The sequence below is a fragment of the Mesoplodon bidens genome, assembly GCF_964165515.1.
Source record: "Mesoplodon bidens genome assembly, contig: HAP1_SCAFFOLD_180, whole genome shotgun sequence".
NCBI classification, from domain to species: Eukaryota; Metazoa; Chordata; class Mammalia; order Artiodactyla; family Ziphiidae; genus Mesoplodon; species Mesoplodon bidens.
In genome coordinates, this window is record NW_027671476.1 from 728,421 (window position 1) to 746,834 (window position 18,414).

Consider the following 18,414-nt stretch of genomic DNA (forward strand, 5'->3'; position numbering starts at 1 on the left):
CTATCCTTAACCTTAGCCCGGAACAGAAACCTACCATCAGCCCTACACCTTACCCTAAGCCGTACCCTAATCCTAATCCATACGTCAACACGTACCCTGACCCTAACACGTTTCCGTACCCTCACCTCTGCCATAAACCTTGCCGTTCCCTTACCTTAACCCTAGCCCGGAACGGAAAACTACCACCAACCCTACACCTTACCTTACGCCATACCCTAATCCTAATTCGTATGCTGACACTAACCTGTGCATCAACACGCACCCTGACCCTAACACGTTTCGTACCCTCACCTGTGCCCTAAACTTTGCCAGTCCCTAAACATAACCCTAGACTGGAACGGAAACCTACCACCAACCCTACACCTTACTCTATGCGGTACCCTAATCCTCATGCGTACGCTCACACTAACCCGTGAGTCAACACGTACCCTGAACCTAACACAATTCCGTACCATCACCTGTGCCCTATACCTTGCAATTCGCTATCCCTAACCCTACACCGGAATGTAAACCTACCGCCATCCGTACACCTTACTGTACGCCGTACCCTAATCCTAATGCGTACGATGACACTATTCCATGCATCAACATGCACCATGAACCTAACACGTTTCTGTACCCTCACCTGTGCCCTAAGCCTTGCCGTTCACTAACCCTAACCCTAGCCCTGAACTGAAACCCACCACCAGCCCTACACCATACCCTATGCCTTACCCTACTCCTGGCCTGTATGCTGGCACTGACCCGTGCGTCAGCACGTAGCCTGCCTCACCCAAGTTTCCGTACCCTCACCTGTGCCCTTAGCCTTGCCGTTCCCTAACCCTAACCCTAGCCCAGAACGGAAACCCACCACCAGCCCTACACCTTACCCTACGCCGTACCCTACTCCTGGCCCATACGCTGGCACTGACCCATGCGTCAGCAGGTAGCCTGACCCTCCCACGTTTCCATACCCTCACCTGTGCCCTAAAACTTGACGTTCCCTAACCCTAATCAAACCCCGGAATGGACACCCACCACCAGTCTTACACCTTACCCTACGCCGTACCCTACTCCTGGTCCACACCCTGGCACTGACCCGTGCTTCAGCATGTAGCCTGACCCTCCCACGTTTCCGTACCCTCACCTGTGCCCTAAGCCTTGCCGTTCCCTAACCCTAACCCTACACTTTACCCTACGCCATACCCTATTCCTGGGCCGTACGCTGGCACTGACACTTGCGTCAGCACGTAGCCTGACCCTCCCACGTTTCTGTACCCTCACCTGTGCCCTAAGCCTTGCCATTCCCTAACCCTAACCCTAGCCGGAAACGGAAACCCACCACCAGCCCTACACCTTACCCTACGCCGTACCCTACTCCTGGGCCGTACACTGGAACTGACCCTTGTGTAAGCACGTAGCCTGCCACTCCCATGTTTCCATACCCTCACCTGTGCCCTAAGCCTTGCCGATCCCTAACCCTAACCCTACCCTGGAACAGAAACCCACCACCAGCCCTACACCTTACCCTATGCCGTACCCTAATTCTGGCGCGTACGCTGGCACTGACCCGTGTGTCAGCACGTAGCGTGCCTCTCCCTCGTTTCAGTACCCTTACCTGTGCCCTAAGCCTTGCCGTTCCCTAACCCTAAACCGGAACAGAAACCCACCAACAGCCCTACACCTTACCCTACTCCGTGCCCTAATCCTGGCCCGTACACTGGCACTGAAACGTGCGTCAGCACATAGCCTGACCCTCCCACGTTTCTGTACCCTCAGCTGTGCCCTAAGCCTTGCCGTTCCCTAACCCTAACCCTAGCGTGGAATGGAAACCCACAACTAGCCCTACACCATACTTTACTCCAGACCCGTACGCTGGCACTGACACGTTTGTCAGCACGTAGCCTGCCTCTCCCACGTGTCCCTATGCTCACCTGTTCCCTAAACCTTGCCGTTCCCTAACCCTAACCCTAGCCCGGAACGGAAACCCACCACCAGCCCTACACGTTACCCTATGATGTACCCTACTCCTGGCCCTTACGCTGGCACTGACACGTGCGTCAGCACACAGCCTGACCATCCCACGATCCTCCCAATACAGAAATGGGCAGAAGATCTCAAGAGACGTTTCTTCAAAGAAGACACAGAGATGGCCAAGGCGCACATGAGAAGCTGCTCAAGAGCACTAATTATTAGAGAAATGCAAATCAAAACTACAATGAGGTATCACCTCACACCTGTTAGAATCGGCATCATCAGAAAATCTACAAACAACAAATTCTGGGGAGGGTGTGGACAAAAGGAGCCCTCTTCCACTATTGGTGGGAATGTAAATTGATAGAGTCACTATGGAGAACACTATGGAGTTTCCTTAAAAAATCTAGAAATAGAATTACCATCTGATCCAGCAATTCCACTTCTGGGCATATACCCAAAGAAAACCATAAATCAAAAAGGCACATTCACCACAATGTTCATTGCAGCACTATTTACAATAGCCAGGTAATGGAAGCAAACTAAATGCCCAAAGACAGATGAATGGATAAAGATGGGGTACATATATAAAATGGAATATTACTCGGCCATAAAAAGGAATGAATCTGGGTCATTTGTAGAGACATCGATGGATCTAGAGACAGTCATACAGAATGAAGTAAGTCAGAAAGGGGAAAACAAATATTGTATATTAATGCATATATGTGGAACCTAAAAAATGGTACAGATGAACTGGTTTGCAGGGAAGAAATAGAGACACAGAGGTAGAGAACAAACGTATGGACACCAAGTGTGGGAAGCCATGGGGTGGTGGTGGTGGGACGAGTTGGGAGATTGAGATTGACCTGTATACATGTATATGCATAAAATACATAACTAATAATAACCCGCTGTATAAAAAAGTAAATAAAATTAAATTTCAAAATGTTAAAATATAAAATTTAAAAATAAAACAGAAAAAAGCTCTTCCCTTCACACAGATGTATTTATAGGAATAAATTATTTCCATGCTTATATCTATAAATACATAAAAGAGGAATAAAAGCTAACTTGAACCATAAACGAAGAAAAACCTGAACCGACCAGTTATACAGAGAAAAACACTATCAGGGCACTTGCTCCAACGGTAAACAATATTGAAATTGTTCAGAGGTGGGGAATCATCTCCCGTACAGCCAGCAACCCACACCCCACACAAGGAGCTTCCTCATTGCAAAGCGGGGGGACCGAGCCGAGGCATCTCTGAACAAAGGTGAGCTGAGCCCCAGGCCAGCTGTTGCTGAACTGTTCCCACCCTTCCCAGGTAAAACACCTGAATATGTACAAGGGCTTGAAAGACTAGAGGAAGGGCCGTGGAGCCACAACAGCGAGAGAACGCAGGCCAACTTGGTGCCTCCAGGCCAGCCAGGGTGGTCCTGGCCCAGGGCACTCTTCCGGAAGCTTTCCATTGTCCTGCCAGAGATACCCCACCTGTCCCGGCCCCCACTGATTTTTTCCTTCCTCACCTCTGTCCGGAGAGAAATTCCAGCGGGAGGTATGGGTGACACATCCTCTTCTTTACAGGTGGCAGCTTGGCAACTCCTGCAGAAAGGCCAGCAGAACTCCACTCACACCGGGCCACCAACAAAGCTGTGGCCCCTCACTCCCTCCCACCAGCACAGCCCCGAGACTGCTCACGGGGCAAAGAATATGGAGGCAGGCACAGCTTCAGGGGCTATTGCTGCCTGGAGCGCTGTTTATATTGACCTCAACCAGGCACACCTGGGGAGGGCCGGCCGGCAGGATAAGGCTGCCCACGTCAGCTAATCCACAACCCTCAGGGAATCACAGTGTTGAAAATGGACCTCGCTAAAGCAGAATAGAAGCCAAGGAAAAAAAGGACACAATGCCATTTGCAGCACCGTAGATGAGCCTAGAGGTTATCACATGACTTGTAGTAAGTCAGAAAGTGAAAGACACATATCGTATCATATCACTTATAGGTGTTACCTAAAAATGGATACCAGGGCAGATATTTCCACGGAGAAGGGCAATCACAGATTCATTAAACAAACTTATGGTTCACCAATGGAAAGGTGTGAGGATGGGTTTCATTACGATATTGGGGTTAACAGACATATACAAACACAGGTGACATATATAATCACCTAAGACCTACGGAATACAAAGAGAGGACTACTCAACATTCTGTCTTAACGTACATGGGCAAAGGATCCCAGGAAGAACAGACATCTGTATATGTGTCAAAGAACCACATCTTCCACACCTACAACAAGCCAAGCATTGTAATCAAACTTGCTGTAATAAAAAATAAAAAATTAAATTAAAAACACGAACAAGAAGTAGTGAGACAAACTTGAGGGGCTTTCTCCTGGCACATTCCATTCTAAATTCCAATCTAGAACAAGACTTCCATTGAGGCTCTGTTGCACTAATAACCTGATTTGAAAGAGAGAACTGCTGCCACCTTGTGGCCGTTTCACACAACAGCAGCTTTAATCCCAGCGCTAAAGGTCAGTTGATATTCAAAATCATTGCAGGCCTGTAAATGACACCTGCCCTGAAAACAAATCCTGGGGTCACATATCGACCAAAAAATTCAAAGGACGTCCATATTTCAAAACGACCGTTTCAAAAGCCATATTTTACGCACATTAGTGTTCTGCTTCTTTGTCTTTCTTTCTTTTTTGGTTAAAAACACGGGAATGGAAAAAGGCATCCCTCAGAAGGGGCGAAAATAGTTGCAAACGAATCAATGGACAAAGGTTTAATCTCCAATATATATAAACAGCTCATGCAGCTTAATATTAAAAAAACAAACAACCCAATACAAACATGGGCAGAATATCTAAAGAGACGTTTCTTCAAAGAAGACACAGAGATGGCTAAGACGCACATGAAAAGCTGCTCAAGAGCACTAATTATTAGAGAAATGCAAATCAAAACTACAATGAGGTATCACCTCACACCTGTTAGAATCAGCATCATCAGAAAATCTACAGACAACAAATTCTGGGGAGGGTGTGGACAAAAGGAGCCCTCTTCCACTATTGTTGGGAATGTAAATTGATACAGTCACTATGGAGAACAGTATGGAGTTTCCTTAAAAAACCTACAAATAGAAACCTTGACTTTCCCTAACCCTAACCATAGGCTGGAACGGAAACCTACCACCAACCGTGCACCTTATCTACGCGGTACACTAATCCTAATCCGTACGCTGGCACTAACCGGTGAGTCAACATGTACCCTGACACTAACACGTTTCCGTACCCTCAGCTGTGCCCCAAACCTTGCCGTTGCCTATCCTTAACCTTAGCCCGGAACAGAAACCTACCATCAGCCCTACACCTTACCCTAAGCCGTACCCTAATCCTAATCCATACGTCAACACGTACCCTGACCCTAACACGTTTCCGTACCCTCACCTCTGCCATAAACCTTGCCGTTCCCTTACCTTAACCCTAGCCCGGAACGGAAAACTACCACCAACCCTACACCTTACCTTACGCCATACCCTAATCCTAATTCGTATGCTGACACTAACCTGTGCATCAACACGTACCCTGACCCTAACACGTTTCGTACCCTCACCTGTGCCCTAAACTTTGCCAGTCCCTAAACATAACCCTAGACTGGAACGGAAACCTACCACCAACCCTACACCTTACTCTATGCGGTACCCTAATCCTCATGCGTACGCTCACACTAACCCGTGAGTCAACACGTACCCTGAACCTAACACAATTCCGTACCATCACCTGTGCCCTATACCTTGCAATTCGCTATCCCTAACCCTACACCGGAATGTAAACCTACCGCCATCCGTACACCTTACTGTACGCCGTACCCTAATCCTAATGCGTACGATGACACTATTCCATGCATCAACATGCACCATGAACCTAACACGTTTCTGTACCCTCACCTGTGCCCTAAGCCTTGCCGTTCACTAACCCTAACCCTAGCCCTGAACTGAAACCCACCACCAGCCCTACACCATACCCTATGCCTTACCCTACTCCTGGCCTGTATGCTGGCACTGACCCGTGCGTCAGCACGTAGCCTGCCTCACCCAAGTTTCCGTACCCTCACCTGTGCCCTTAGCCTTGCCGTTCCCTAACCCTAACCCTAGCCCAGAACGGAAACCCACCACCAGCCCTACACCTTACCCTACGCCGTACCCTACTCCTGGCCCATACGCTGGCACTGACCCATGCGTCAGCAGGTAGCCTGACCCTCCCACGTTTCCGTACCCTCACCTGTGCCCTAAAACTTGACGTTCCCTAACCCTAATCAAACCCCGGAATGGACACCCACCACCAGTCTTACACCTTACCCTACGCCGTACCCTAATTCTGGCGCGTACGCTGGCACTGACCCGTGTGTCAGCACGTAGCGTGCCTCTCCCTCGTTTCAGTACCCTTACCTGTGCCCTAAGCCTTGCCGTTCCCTAACCCTAAACCGGAACAGAAACCCACCAACAGCCCTACACCTTACCCTACTCCGTACCCTAATCCTGGCCCGTACACTGGCACTGAAACGTGCGTCAGCACATAGCCTGACCCTCCCACGTTTCTGTACCCTCAGCTGTGCCCTAAGCCTTGCCGTTCCCTAACCCTAACCCTAGCGCGGAATGGAAACCCACAACTAGCCCTACACCATACTTTACTCCAGACCCGTACGCTGGCACTGACACGTTTGTCAGCACGTAGCCTGCCTCTCCCACGTGTCCCTATGCTCACCTGTTCCCTAAACCTTGCCGTTCCCTAACCCTAACCCTAGCCCGGAACGGAAACCCACCACCAGCCCTACACGTTACCCTATGATGTACCCTACTCCTGGCCCTTACGCTGGCACTGACACGTGCGTCAGCACACAGCCTGACCATCCCACGATCCTCCCAATACAGAAATGGGCAGAAGATCTCAAGAGACGTTTCTTCAAAGAAGACACAGAGATGGCCAAGGCGCACATGAGAAGCTGCTCAAGAGCACTAATTATTAGAGAAATGCAAATCAAAACTACAATGAGGTATCACCTCACACCTGTTAGAATCGGCATCATCAGAAAATCTACAAACAACAAATTCTGGGGAGGGTGTGGACAAAAGGAGCCCTCTTCCACTATTGGTGGGAATGTAAATTGATAGAGTCACTATGGAGAACACTATGGAGTTTCCTTAAAACATCTAGAAATAGAATTACCATCTGATCCAGCAATTCCACTTCTGGGCATATACCCAAAGAAAACCATAAATCAAAAAGGCACATTCACCACAATGTTCATTGCAGCACTATTTACAATAGCCAGGTAATGGAAGCAAACTAAATGCCCAAAGACAGATGAATGGATAAAGATGGGGTACATATATAAAATGGAATATTACTCGGCCATAAAAAGGAATGAATCTGGGTCATTTGTAGAGACATCGATGGATCTAGAGACAGTCATACAGAATGAAGTAAGTCAGAAAGGGGAAAACAAATATTGTATATTAATGCATATATGTGGAACCTAAAAAATGGTACAGATGAACTGGTTTGCAGGGAAGAAATAGAGACACAGAGGTAGAGAACAAACGTATGGACACCAAGTGTGGGAAGCCATGGGGTGGTGGTGGTGGGACGAGTTGGGAGATTGAGATTGACCTGTATACATGTATATGCATAAAATACATAACTAATAATAACCCGCTGTATAAAAAAGTAAATAAAATTAAATTTCAAAATGTTAAAATATAAAATTTAAAAATAAAACAGAAAAAAGCTCTTCCCTTCACACAGATGTATTTATAGGAATAAATTATTTCCATGCTTATATCTATAAATACATAAAAGAGGAATAAAAGCTAACTTGAACCATAAACGAAGAAAAACCTGAACCGACCAGTTATACAGAGAAAAACACTATCAGGGCACTTGCTCCAACGGTAAACAATATTGAAATTGTTCAGAGGTGGGGAATCATCTCCCGTACAGCCAGCAACCCACACCCCACACAAGGAGCTTCCTCATTGCAAAGTGGGGGGACCGAGCCGAGGCATCTCTGAACAAAGGTGAGCTGAGCCCCAGGCCAGCTGTTGCTGAACTGTTCCCACCCTTCCCAGGTAAAACACCTGAATATGTACAAGGGCTTGAAAGACTAGAGGAAGGGCCGTGGAGCCACAACAGCGAGAGAACGCAGGCCAACTTGGTGCCTCCAGGCCAGCCAGGGTGGTCCTGGCCCAGGGCACTCTTCCGGAAGCTTTCCATTGTCCTGCCAGAGATACCCCACCTGTCCCGGCCCCCACTGATTTTTTCCTTCCTCACCTCTGTCCGGAGAGAAATTCCAGCGGGAGGTATGGGTGACACATCCTCTTCTTTACAGGTGGCAGCTTGGCAACTCCTGCAGAAAGGCCAGCAGAACTCCACTCACACCGGGCCACCAACAAAGCTGTGGCCCCTCACTCCCTCCCACCAGCACAGCCCCGAGACTGCTCACGGGGCAAAGAATATGGAGGCAGGCACAGCTTCAGGGGCTATTGCTGCCTGGAGCGCTGTTTATATTGACCTCAACCAGGCACACCTGGGGAGGGCCGGCCGGCAGGATAAGGCTGCCCACGTCAGCTAATCCACAACCCTCAGGGAATCACAGTGTTGAAAATGGACCTCGCTAAAGCAGAATAGAAGCCAAGGAAAAAAAGGACACAATGCCATTTGCAGCACCGTAGATGAGCCTAGAGGTTATCACATGACTTGTAGTAAGTCAGAAAGTGAAAGACACATATCGTATCATATCACTTATAGGTGTTACCTAAAAATGGATACCAGGGCAGATATTTCCACGGAGAAGGGCAATCACAGATTCATTAAACAAACTTATGGTTCACCAATGGAAAGGTGTGAGGATGGGTTTCATTACGATATTGGGGTTAACAGACATATACAAACACAGGTGACATATATAATCACCTAAGACCTACGGAATACAAAGAGAGGACTACTCAACATTCTGTCTTAACGTACATGGGCAAAGGATCCCAGGAAGAACAGACATCTGTATATGTGTCAAAGAACCACATCTTCCACACCTACAACAAGCCAAGCATTGTAATCAAACTTGCTGTAATAAAAAATAAAAAATTAAATTAAAAACACGAACAAGAAGTAGTGAGACAAACTTGAGGGGCTTTCTCCTGGCACATTCCATTCTAAATTCCAATCTAGAACAAGACTTCCATTGAGGCTCTGTTGCACTAATAACCTGATTTGAAAGAGAGAACTGCTGCCACCTTGTGGCCGTTTCACACAACAGCAGCTTTAATCCCAGCGCTAAAGGTCAGTTGATATTCAAAATCATTGCAGGCCTGTAAATGACACCTGCCCTGAAAACAAATCCTGGGGTCACATATCGACCAAAAAATTCAAAGGACGTCCATATTTCAAAACGACCGTTTCAAAAGCCATATTTTACGCACATTAGTGTTCTGCTTCTTTGTCTTTCTTTCTTTTTTGGTTAAAAACACGGGAATGGAAAAAGGCATCCCTCAGAAGGGGCGAAAATAGTTGCAAACGAATCAATGGACAAAGGTTTAATCTCCAATATATATAAACAGCTCATGCAGCTTAATATTAAAAAAACAAACAACCCAATACAAACATGGGCAGAATATCTAAAGAGACGTTTCTTCAAAGAAGACACAGAGATGGCTAAGACGCACATGAAAAGCTGCTCAAGAGCACTAATTATTAGAGAAATGCAAATCAAAACTACAATGAGGTATCACCTCACACCTGTTAGAATCAGCATCATCAGAAAATCTACAGACAACAAATTCTGGGGAGGGTGTGGACAAAAGGAGCCCTCTTCCACTATTGTTGGGAATGTAAATTGATACAGTCACTATGGAGAACAGTATGGAGTTTCCTTAAAAAACCTACAAATAGAAACCTTGACTTTCCCTAACCCTAACCATAGGCTGGAACGGAAACCTACCACCAACCGTGCACCTTATCTATGCGGTACACTAATCCTAATCCGTACGCTGGCACTAACCGGTGAGTCAACATGTACCCTGACACTAACACGTTTCCGTACCCTCAGCTGTGCCCCAAACCTTGCCGTTGCCTATCCTTAACCTTAGCCCGGAACAGAAACCTACCATCAGCCCTACACCTTACCCTAAGCCGTACCCTAATCCTAATCCATACGTCAACACGTACCCTGACCCTAACACGTTTCCGTACCCTCACCTCTGCCATAAACCTTGCCGTTCCCTTACCTTAACCCTAGCCCGGAACGGAAAACTACCACCAACCCTACACCTTACCTTACGCCATACCCTAATCCTAATTCGTATGCTGACACTAACCTGTGCATCAACACGTACCCTGACCCTAACACGTTTCGTACCCTCACCTGTGCCCTAAACTTTGCCAGTCCCTAAACATAACCCTAGACTGGAACGGAAACCTACCACCAACCCTACACCTTACTCTATGCGGTACCCTAATCCTCATGCGTACGCTCACACTAACCCGTGAGTCAACACGTACCCTGAACCTAACACAATTCCGTACCATCACCTGTGCCCTATACCTTGCAATTCGCTATCCCTAACCCTACACCGGAATGTAAACCTACCGCCATCCGTACACCTTACTGTACGCCGTACCCTAATCCTAATGCGTACGATGACACTATTCCATGCATCAACATGCACCATGAACCTAACACGTTTCTGTACCCTCACCTGTGCCCTAAGCCTTGCCGTTCACTAACCCTAACCCTAGCCCTGAACTGAAACCCACCACCAGCCCTACACCATACCCTATGCCTTACCCTACTCCTGGCCTGTATGCTGGCACTGACCCGTGCGTCAGCACGTAGCCTGCCTCACCCAAGTTTCCGTACCCTCACCTGTGCCCTTAGCCTTGCCGTTCCCTAACCCTAACCCTAGCCCAGAACGGAAACCCACCACCAGCCCTACACCTTACCCTACGCCGTACCCTACTCCTGGCCCATACGCTGGCACTGACCCATGCGTCAGCAGGTAGCCTGACCCTCCCACGTTTCCGTACCCTCACCTGTGCCCTAAAACTTGACGTTCCCTAACCCTAATCAAACCCCGGAATGGACACCCACCACCAGTCTTACACCTTACCCTACGCCGTACCCTACTCCTGGTCCACACCCTGGCACTGACCCGTGCTTCAGCATGTAGCCTGACCCTCCCACGTTTCCGTACCCTCACCTGTGCCCTAAGCCTTGCCGTTCCCTAACCCTAACCCTACACTTTACCCTACGCCATACCCTATTCCTGGGCCGTACGCTGGCACTGACACTTGCGTCAGCACGTAGCCTGACCCTCCCACGTTTCTGTACCCTCACCTGTGCCCTAAGCCTTGCCATTCCCTAACCCTAACCCTAGCCGGAAACGGAAACCCACCACCAGCCCTACACCTTACCCTACGCCGTACCCTACTCCTGGGCCGTACACTGGAACTGACCCTTGTGTAAGCACGTAGCCTGCCACTCCCATGTTTCCATACCCTCACCTGTGCCCTATGCCTTGCCGATCCCTAACCCTAACCCTACCCTGGAACAGAAACCCACCACCAGCCCTACACCTTACCCTACGCCGTACCCTAATTCTGGCGCGTACGCTGGCACTGACCCGTGTGTCAGCACGTAGCGTGCCTCTCCCTCGTTTCAGTACCCTTACCTGTGCCCTAAGCCTTGCCGTTCCCTAACCCTAACCCGGAACAGAAACCCACCAACAGCCCTACACCTTACCCTACTCCGTACCCTAATCCTGGCCCGTACACTGGCACTGAAACGTGCGTCAGCACATAGCCTGACCCTCCCACGTTTCTGTACCCTCAGCTGTGCCCTAAGCCTTGCCGTTCCCTAACCCTAACCCTAGCGCGGAATGGAAACCCACAACTAGCCCTACACCATACTTTACTCCAGACCCGTACGCTGGCACTGACACGTTTGTCAGCACGTAGCCTGCCTCTCCCACGTGTCCCTATGCTCACCTGTTCCCTAAACCTTGCCGTTCCCTAACCCTAAACCTAGCCCGGAACGGAAACCCACCACCAGCCCTACACGTTACCCTATGATGTACCCTACTCCTGGCCCTTACGCTGGCACTGACACGTGCGTCAGCACACAGCCTGACCATCCCACGATCCTCCCAATACAGAAATGGGCAGAAGATCTCAAGAGACGTTTCTTCAAAGAAGACACAGAGATGGCCAAGGCGCACATGAGAAGCTGCTCAAGAGCACTAATTATTAGAGAAATGCAAATCAAAACTACAATGAGGTATCACCTCACACCTGTTAGAATCGGCATCATCAGAAAATCTACAAACAACAAATTCTGGGGAGGGTGTGGACAAAAGGAGCCCTCTTCCACTATTGGTGGGAATGTAAATTGATAGAGTCACTATGGAGAACACTATGGAGTTTCCTTAAAAAATCTAGAAATAGAATTACCATCTGATCCAGCAATTCCAATTCTGGGCATATACCCAAAGAAAACCATAAATCAAAAAGGCACATTCACCACAATGTTCATTGCAGCACTATTTACAATAGCCAGGTAATGGAAGCAAACTAAACGCCCAAAGACAGATGAATGGATAAAGATGGGGTACATATATAAAATGGAATATTACTCGGCCATAAAAAGGAATGAATCTGGGTCATTTGTAGAGACATCGATGGATCTAGAGACAGTCATAGAGAATGAAGTAAGTCAGAAAGGGGAAAACAAATATTGTATATTAATGCATATATGTGGAACCTAAAAAATGGTACAGATGAACTGGTTTGCAGGGAAGAAATAGAGACACAGAGGTAGAGAACAAACGTATGGACACCAAGTGTGGGAAGCCATGGGGTGGTGGTGGTGGGACGAGTTGGGAGATTGAGATTGACCTGTATACATGTATATGCATAAAATACATAACTAATAATAACCCGCTGTATAAAAAAGTAAATAAAATTAAATTTCAAAATGTTAAAATATAAAATTTAAAAATAAAACAGAAAAAAGCTCTTCCCTTCACACAGATGTATTTATAGGAATAAATTATTTCCATGCTTATATCTATAAATACATAAAAGAGGAATAAAAGCTAACTTGAACCATAAACGAAGAAAAACCTGAACCGACCAGTTATACAGAGAAAAACACTATCAGGGCACTTGCTCCAACGGTAAACAATATTGAAATTGTTCAGAGGTGGGGAATCATCTCCCGTACAGCCAGCAACCCACACCCCACACAAGGAGCTTCCTCATTGCAAAGCGGGGGGACCGAGCCGAGGCATCTCTGAACAAAGGTGAGCTGAGCCCCAGGCCAGCTGTTGCTGAACTGTTCCCACCCTTCCCAGGTAAAACACCTGAATATGTACAAGGGCTTGAAAGACTAGAGGAAGGGCCGTGGAGCCACAACAGCGAGAGAACGCAGGCCAACTTGGTGCCTCCAGGCCAGCCAGGGTGGTCCTGGCCCAGGGCACTCTTCCGGAAGCTTTCCATTGTCCTGCCAGAGATACCCCACCTGTCCCGGCCCCCACTGATTTTTTCCTTCCTCACCTCTGTCCGGAGAGAAATTCCAGCGGGAGGTATGGGTGACACATCCTCTTCTTTACAGGTGGCAGCTTGGCAACTCCTGCAGAAAGGCCAGCAGAACTCCACTCACACCGGGCCACCAACAAAGCTGTGGCCCCTCACTCCCTCCCACCAGCACAGCCCCGAGACTGCTCACGGGGCAAAGAATATGGAGGCAGGCACAGCTTCAGGGGCTATTGCTGCCTGGAGCGCTGTTTATATTGACCTCAACCAGGCACACCTGGGGAGGGCCGGCCGGCAAGATAAGGCTGCCCACGTCAGCTAATCCACAACCCTCAGGGAATCACAGTGTTGAAAATGGACCTCGCTAAAGCAGAATAGAAGCCAAGGAAAAAAAGGACACAATGCCATTTGCAGCACCGTAGATGAGCCTAGAGGTTATCACATGACTTGTAGTAAGTCAGAAAGTGAAAGACACATATCGTATCATATCACTTATAGGTGTTACCTAAAAATGGATACCAGGGCAGATATTTCCACGGAGAAGGGCAATCACAGATTCATTAAACAAACTTATGGTTCACCAATGGAAAGGTGTGAGGATGGGTTTCATTACGATATTGGGGTTAACAGACATATACAAACACAGGTGACATATATAATCACCTAAGACCTACGGAATACAAAGAGAGGACTACTCAACATTCTGTCTTAACGTACATGGGCAAAGGATCCCAGGAAGAACAGACATCTGTATATGTGTCAAAGAACCACATCTTCCACACCTACAACAAGCCAAGCATTGTAATCAAACTTGCTGTAATAAAAAATAAAAAATTAAATTAAAAACACGAACAAGAAGTAGTGAGACAAACTTGAGGGGCTTTCTCCTGGCACATTCCATTCTAAATTCCAATCTAGAACAAGACTTCCATTGAGGCTCTGTTGCACTAATAACCTGATTTGAAAGAGAGAACTGCTGCCACCTTGTGGCCGTTTCACACAACAGCAGCTTTAATCCCAGCGCTAAAGGTCAGTTGATATTCAAAATCATTGCAGGCCTGTAAATGACACCTGCCCTGAAAACAAATCCTGGGGTCACATATCGACCAAAAAATTCAAAGGACGTCCATATTTCAAAACGACCGTTTCAAAAGCCATATTTTACGCACATTAGTGTTCTGCTTCTTTGTCTTTCTTTCTTTTTTGGTTAAAAACACGGGAATGGAAAAAGGCATCCCTCAGAAGGGGCGAAAATAGTTGCAAACGAATCAATGGACAAAGGTTTAATCTCCAATATATATAAACAGCTCATGCAGCTTAATATTAAAAAAACAAACAACCCAATACAAACATGGGCAGAATATCTAAAGAGACGTTTCTTCAAAGAAGACACAGAGATGGCTAAGACGCACATGAAAAGCTGCTCAAGAGCACTAATTATTAGAGAAATGCAAATCAAAACTACAATGAGGTATCACCTCACACCTGTTAGAATCAGCATCATCAGAAAATCTACAGACAACAAATTCTGGGGAGGGTGTGGACAAAAGGAGCCCTCTTCCACTATTGTTGGGAATGTAAATTGATACAGTCACTATGGAGAACAGTATGGAGTTTCCTTAAAAAACCTACAAATAGAAACCTTGACTTTCCCTAACCCTAACCATAGGCTGGAACGGAAACCTACCACCAACCGTGCACCTTATCTACGCGGTACACTAATCCTAATCCGTACGCTGGCACTAACCGGTGAGTCAACATGTACCCTGACACTAACACGTTTCCGTACCCTCAGCTGTGCCCCAAACCTTGCCGTTGCCTATGCTTAACCTTAGCCCGGAACAGAAACCTACCATCAGCCCTACACCTTACCCTAAGCCGTACCCTAATCCTAATCCATACGTCAACACGTACCCTGACCCTAACACGTTTCCGTACCCTCACCTCTGCCATAAACCTTGCCGTTCCCTTACCTTAACCCTAGCCCGGAACGGAAAACTACCACCAACCCTACACCTTACCTTACGCCATACCCTAATCCTAATTCGTATGCTGACACTAACCTGTGCATCAACACGTACCCTGACCCTAACACGTTTCGTACCCTCACCTGTGCCCTAAACTTTGCCAGTCCCTAAACATAACCCTAGACTGGAACGGAAACCTACCACCAACCCTACACCTTACTCTATGCGGTACCCTAATCCTCATGCGTACGCTCACACTAACCCGTGAGTCAACACGTACCCTGAACCTAACACAATTCCGTACCATCACCTGTGCCCTATACCTTGCAATTCGCTATCCCTAACCCTACACCGGAATGTAAACCTACCGCCATCCGTACACCTTACTGTACGCCGTACCCTAATCCTAATGCGTACGATGACACTATTCCATGCATCAACATGCACCATGAACCTAACACGTTTCTGTACCCTCACCTGTGCCCTAAGCCTTGCCGTTCACTAACCCTAACCCTAGCCCTGAACTGAAACCCACCACCAGCCCTACACCATACCCTATGCCTTACCCTACTCCTGGCCTGTATGCTGGCACTGACCCGTGCGTCAGCACGTAGCCTGCCTCACCCAAGTTTCCGTACCCTCACCTGTGCCCTTAGCCTTGCCGTTCCCTAACCCTAACCCTAGCCCAGAACGGAAACCCACCACCAGCCCTACACCTTACCCTACGCCGTACCCTACTCCTGGCCCATACGCTGGCACTGACCCATGCGTCAGCAGGTAGCCTGACCCTCCCACGTTTCCGTACCCTCACCTGTGCCCTAAAACTTGACGTTCCCTAACCCTAATCAAACCCCGGAATGGACACCCACCACCAGTCTTACACCTTACCCTACGCCGTACCCTACTCCTGGTCCACACCCTGGCACTGACCCGTGCTTCAGCATGTAGCCTGACCCTCCCACGTTTCCGTACCCTCACCTGTGCCCTAAGCCTTGCCGTTCCCTAACCCTAACCCTACACTTTACCCTACGCCATACCCTATTCCTGGGCCGTACGCTGGCACTGACACTTGCGTCAGCACATAGCCTGACCCTCCCACGTTTCTGTACCCTCACCTGTGCCCTAAGCCTTGCCATTCCCTAACCCTAACCCTAGCCGGAAACGGAAACCCACCACCAGCCCTACACCTTACCCTACGCCGTACCCTACTCCTGGGCCGTACACTGGAACTGACCCTTGTGTAAGCACGTAGCCTGCCACTCCCATGTTTCCATACCCTCACCTGTGCCCTAAGCCTTGCCGATCCCTAACCCTAACCCTACCCTGGAACAGAAACCCACCACCAGCCCTACACCTTACCCTACGCCGTACCCTAATTCTGGCGCGTACGCTGGCACTGACCCGTGTGTCAGCACGTAGCGTGCCTCTCCCTCGTTTCAGTACCCTTACCTGTGCCCTAAGCCTTGCCGTTCCCTAACCCTAACCCGGAACAGAAACCCACCAACAGCCCTACACCTTACCCTACTCTGTACCCTAATCCTGGCCCGTACACTGGCACTGAAACGTGCGTCAGCACATAGCCTGACCCTCCCACGTTTCTGTACCCTCAGCTGTGCCCTAAGCCTTGCCGTTCCCTAACCCTAACCCTAGCGCGGAATGGAAACCCACAACTAGCCCTACACCATACTTTACTCCAGACCCGTACGCTGGCACTGACACGTTTGTCAGCACGTAGCCTGCCTCTCCCACGTGTCCCTATGCTCACCTGTTCCCTAAACCTTGCCGTTCCCTAACCCTAACCCTAGCCCGGAACGGAAACCCACCACCAGCCCTACACGTTACCCTATGATGTACCCTACTCCTGGCCCTTACGCTGGCACTGACACATGCGTCAGCACACAGCCTGACCATCCCACGATCCTCCCAATACAGAAATGGGCAGAAGATCTCAAGAGACGTTTCTTCAAAGAAGACACAGAGATGGCCAAGGCGCACATGAGAAGCTGCTCAAGAGCACTAATTATTAGAGAAATGCAAATCAAAACTACAATGAGGTATCACCTCACACCTGTTAGAATCGGCATCATCAGAAAATCTACAAACAACAAATTCTGGGGAGGGTGTGGACAAAAGGAGCCCTCTTCCACTATTGGTGGGAATGTAAATTGATAGAGTCACTATGGAGAACACTATGGAGTTTCCTTAAAAAATCTAGAAATAGAATTACCATCTGATCCAGCAATTCCACTTCTGGGCATATACCCAAAGAAAACCATAAATCAAAAAGGCACATTCACCACAATGTTCATTGCAGCACTATTTACAATAGCCAGGTAATGGAAGCAAACTAAACGCCCAAAGACAGATGAATGGATAAAGATGGGGTACATATATAAAATGGAATATTACTCGGCCATAAAAAGGAATGAATCTGGGTCATTTGTAGAGACATCGATGGATCTAGAGACAGTCATACAGAATGAAGTAAGTCAGAAAGGGGAAAACAAATATTGTATATTAATGCATATATGTGGAACCTAAAAAATGGTACAGATGAACTGGTTTACAGGGAAGAAATAGAGACACAGAGGTAGAGAACAAACGTATGGACACCAAGTGTGGGAAGCCAAGGGGTGGTGGTGGTGGGACGAGTTGGGAGATTGAGATTGACCTGTATACATGTATATGCATAAAATACATAACTAATAATAACCCGCTGCATAAAAAAGTAAATAAAATTAAATTTCAAAATGTTAAAATATAAAATTTAAAAATAAAACAGAAAAAAGCTCTTCCCTTCACACAGATGTATTTATAGGAATAAATTATTTCCATGATTATATCTATAAATACATAAAAGAGGTATAAAAGCTAACTTGAACCATAAACGAAGAAAAACCTGAACC